This window comes from Squalius cephalus (genome assembly GCF_949319135.1).
Source record: "Squalius cephalus genome assembly, chromosome: 8".
Classification (NCBI taxonomy): Eukaryota; Metazoa; Chordata; class Actinopteri; order Cypriniformes; family Leuciscidae; genus Squalius; species Squalius cephalus.
In genome coordinates this window covers 46351131-46356130 of record NC_137129.1, presented here as the reverse complement: position 1 = coordinate 46356130, position 5000 = coordinate 46351131, and the positions used below count along the sequence as shown (strand labels likewise).

The window sequence follows — 5000 nt, the reverse complement described above, 5'->3', positions numbered from 1 at the left end:
TCAACTTTGACTGTTTTGCTAATTTTTCAGATCTGTAATATATCTTTCACAGCTCGACTGACGGCCTCAGGTGTGAAAGCGCGTGTGTGTTCAGTGATTGAGAAAGTGTGTGTGTGTTCAGTGATTGAGAAAGCGCGTGTGTGTTCAGTGATTGAGAAAGCGCGTGTGTGTTCAGCTCATCTGTGGGTTTCTGGTGTTGTTTTAGAGACACACAGTAAATCTGACAGAGAGATGATGAAGAGCTGTTCTCATCTGATCGACTGTTTCCCAGAGGTGAGCGAGAGGTGAATCCCTCGTGTGTTTCTGCTGAGTCAGATCCTCTCCATCTGTGTGTGCGTGTGCTTCACGCTGTGTGTGCGTCTGCTGCAGGAAGAGTCCGTGTGTGTGTGTGTGTGTGTGTGTGTGTGTGTAAAGCCGGCCCGTCCGCGGCTGTGGACCTCTTCATGAGCTATCTCCGAGTTATCCGAGTATTGTGCATCAGCTCATAGTGTAGTCGATACACGCGCGCTCTTCGGTCATTTTTGACCGAAAATTTTTACATTTGATTTAGTTAGAATTTTTATTCTTCATCGGAATTGTATGAAATATGGTAAAGGTTTTGGCACAGTTTGCTGTGTGAACACAGAAAAAAAAAAATCATGGACAATGATTCATAAAGATTAAATGGTCCTGAAAACAATAGTCCCACTTGAGCTCCTCGCGGTCAGAAACGAGCGCATTGGAAATGAGTGAGAGAGTTTCCTCTAGTGGAAGCGTTTGGTACTGCAGTCGAACACACTCTCACTGAAAGCTCATTCACTGAGATATCAACCTCACATTTGGAACACGACTTGTTTAGATTTATGGCTTTGATTTTTAGAGTAAAATATGTTTTTGAAAATATATATTTCATATAAAAAAAATTCGTAACAATTTATGTAAAATTCTGTAACTTTTTTTAAGTTCACTTTTTAAATTTTTTTTCACTTCATCAATAATCTGCCAAGTTTCGTCTTTGAACAGAGATCAGAGTCTGTCGCTCTAAAGCGTTCATGATTTACCACAGTTTAAGTTGGAAATGTAATTTTCAGGTCTATGCTCAAAAAGTGAATAAATGGATTATAAATACAGCGAAAATATAATTTTATACCATAAAATTCGCTAAAAATACAAAATATTACAGTTTTTCTCCATTGGTTTGGCTCATTTCTTGAAACAGAAATTACATTCTCAAAACTCTAAGATCATTTGGCAAAACAGTCTTACAGCACAACACTAAAGCTCACCTGCAAAAGCTCATATCTCTCCCAAAACTGTTCACTCATGCTTCAACACTAAATTTCCTTCTCATTTAAACAGTCAGTGCCACGAAAACGCTTCGTCCCTTTGGCATTGTGTAAGCACTGCAAGTCCAAATGTGTGGATGTTTTGTCACTATGGCAGAGGACCATTGAAATATCCCTCATGTCCAGTCTTAGCCCAGTCCTTCACTGACAATGTTTACTGTACTGTTTTTTGTCTTGCTAACAAAATACAATTGTGTATAAAACTGAAAAAAGAAATAGGATTTTAGGGTAAGAGTAGGTTTGACATCACACACTGCACTCATACTACACCGTTTTGGTGAAAACTGCTGGGTTGTGTTAACCCAATTTTGGGTCAAATATGGTCTCACCCAACGTTGGGTTAAAAATTCAATTTAAAAATGGACAAACCCAGCCGTTGGTTTACATTTTTTATGCAATTTGTCAATTTTTAAATTGCATTTTTGTCCATTTTTGATTTTGTCCAAAATGCAATTTGTCCATTTTTAAATTGCATTTTTTAACCCAACGTTGGGTGAGACCATATTTGACCCAAAATTGGGTTAACACAACCCAGCAGTTTTTAGAGTGTGGAAGAGGATACCGTCGAAGGGTGTGTGTTGAGCGTGCACAACCACTGGAGCACTATATGATCGCTTTCGCTCTGGGAATGCTGATATTAAGTACATTACACAGACCTTATCAGGCCAAAACTTCACCGGAGAACCCGCCGGAGTCACAGTCGGTCTGTGGGAGAACAGGTCCTCATTGGTCTGCGCTTCTGTGCATCTGGGACTAATATAGGAGTGGACAAATCAGCTGTGAGTGTGTAGTGAAAGCTGTGGCGAGTGCATCGGCCAGCCTGGTCAGTCAGTTCGTTTCACTTCCAAAGGATGTCCAGATTGGCCAGACCAAGCACAAGTTTTATCTTTTGGGGAACATGCCCAATTGGGGTTATTGACATATCCAAGCACCTCATGAGAGGGATTGGGAGAACATCACCCGAAAGGGCAGCATCAACATCCAACTAGTGGGCGATGCTGACCTCATCATCACGACCTGTGTCGTGGAGTGGCCTGGGTCTGTTCATGATGCACGTGTCCCGAGAGAGAGAGAGAGCAAACCAGCCGACCGGATGCATGATACTAGCAGACAGTGCCTATCCGCTCCTACCATGGCTGAGGACTCCTCTTCTTGCAGTAACCACGCCTGCGCAGGCACGCTTCAACCCTGCAAAACTAGCTGTGTGTGAGCGTTTACATGCAGTTCTGAAGAGACGCTCGCATGCCTTCACTGCTAGCGAGTGGAAGCACAGGGAGCAACATAACACTCGCGTGTATCGTCCTGCACAACATCAGTGTCCCTCTCTGAGATGTTTATGAAGCACCGGAGCCTGCTGAAGAGCCGGACTCTGGCGTTCTGTGAGCGACTGACTGCACGTATAGGAGGGGATGCAACTGTTAGACATTACTTTTGACAGGCTCATCTCTGATGATTGTTTCTTTGAAATTAATATATACGGTGATGAATGACAGAAAAATGGAACATATTATTTTTGTTTGTTATTGAAATCTGTTTGAGGGGGGGCAAGATAATTTTTATTTTTACTTTACTATACTGAATAGCTTAATTGGTCTACTTTATCTGCTTCATCACTGTTAGAACGGTTGCACAAGTCAAGTGCAAAATATAAATATAAGTATACACTAAATTATACAAATGTATTATTTGACCAATTTTAAAGTTTTACTACATTTTCTTCCTGGAATCCACCTTGAAATCCTTGGGATCAGGATAATCCTGTTTTTTTGGATCAAAGTTATCCAAATCCTACTGACAAGTTTTGAACAACACAAACTGAAGGTTTGATCCAGATTAAAACTAGGATTGGATTCCGTGATCTAATCTGATTTCAGACTCCTTCTTTCCCTTTTGAACAACCCATTTTCAAGATTTGATCCAATCCGATCAGTTCACCTTTGAACAGCTGGCCCTATCAGGGTTAAACACAGAGCTGCATCGACACTTGCACACACAAAGCAAAGAGGACACGGACACCGACAGAAGTCAGAGCAGGTTACTTATGATATAAAAAATCTCAGCTCTCAGATTCTGTCAATTTTATTACGAAATTCAAACAATAAATACCGTTTTGGCGCTTGTAAATGTGACGCGACAGATCCCTATAGCGGCACGTGACCCGATCTCTACTAGCTAAACAAACACGAACAATGTTAAAAGATACAGTAGGCTACAACTTACCGAAATGTATATTCCTCATACATAATATCGATCAATCAGTGTTTTTCATCCGCGGAAAGGGTCAATAAAACAGCTGGAGAACAATTATATCACATTTACCTCAGGAAAGCCATTTAATGACCATAATATAGGCTAGCACGTTAGCTGGCTATAGAAAAAAAAAACGTATTTATTATTTTACTTGACATATTTTATTTTACTTTTACTAAAGTTGTTATTATAATAAAAAAAACGCATTATATTTAATTTGAGTTATTTTTAACCTTAAATAGTACTGCCAGTTGATAGGGCTCTGTACATGTTTACAGCATTAGGTGAGATTTAGTTTTTCTTGAGAAAAATGAACGCCTATCTTGTGTACCTAATATTTATCCAAATGAGTCAATATTAAATCAAATCACAAGAATTTAATTTAATTGAAATTTGTGTCAAGCAATAATAAAAAAACGTAGCTTGAATGTAAACATCGTGACATGTTGTCACTAAACCTAATAAAATTCAGTTTAGTTACTAAAATGTTTTGACAATCACATACACTTATGACAATAATCCCCCCCCCCCCCCCCGTATTATTCATAGAGGCCAAATTACTGAAAACGATAATTAATACAAAACAACAGTATAAAAGCAGAGTAATTAGAAACATACAGTAGCACTACGCACTCATTTGCATAATACCGACGCGATGTACAGTGAGTACCGTAATTATCACAGTAGCCTATTCATATCCTCAGATTCCACCACTTCTCCCTAAAATGCTCACGTTCGATAGAAACTTGAAAAACGTCCTATTTTAGTGTCGCGCTTTCTCTTTAAAAATGTATTAATGCATTTTTCCATGACAGAAAATGTGGTCAAAAATATGAAGTTCCCAATTATTCTAATCATACGGTAATAGCAACTTAACTCGTGTGGATTCGCCTCAGTTCTCAGCAGTCGCTCATAATAACAAGTTGTCTCGTAACACATCAATGTTATTTTAAATTAAATCAAACGAAATAACAATACGGAGATTAAAGTAAAGTTGTGGTAGAAATTACACCCAAACGGTAGGCCGATATTTCGGAGCCGAGAAAGGAAGAAGAGAAAGCAAGCTCAAAGTAAATATGTTCTGACTGATGAATTGTACAGTAATAATCTAAGCAGTCTGTAGCCATGATTTATTCCATAGTATTTGTATTTTATTTTATTTATTCGTGTTTCATGCATATATAGGCTATCTATTTAGTTTAATTTTTAAAGTCACTTGCACTCTTTGCTTAAGCGAGTTTTAACATTAAAAATGAATTAAACAACAAACAAATATCAGGGGTTAAAAATACAACCCAATGTACTGGGTAAAATTAGCACAGCATGTGTTTTGTCACACTCACCCAGCCCTTGGGTTAAAACACAACCACACTGGGCTGTCCTTACACACGTGTTACAGTATTGCACATGTCGAATGTTTTACAC

The 5000-nt window shown here is 38.8% G+C and overlaps 1 protein-coding gene and 1 pseudogene across 2 annotated transcripts in view; both read left to right on the top strand.

The window, feature by feature from the left end:
• Window positions 1-231: 231 nt before the first annotated feature.
• Window positions 232-2665, top strand: LOC307163358 (putative nuclease HARBI1; annotated as a pseudogene). The gene is made up of 3 exons: window positions 232-284; window positions 370-374; window positions 1927-2665. The product of its transcript is annotated as a putative nuclease HARBI1 (transcript).
• A 1842-nt stretch (window positions 2666-4507) lies between these two features.
• ctss1 (cathepsin S, ortholog 1) overlaps window positions 4508-5000 on the top strand; it is a 22119-nt gene continuing 21626 nt past the window's right edge. The window contains exon 1 of the mRNA XM_079879919.1: window positions 4508-4645. The gene's annotated coding sequence lies outside the window, so the exon portion shown is untranslated. The remainder of the gene's footprint in view (window positions 4646-5000) is intronic.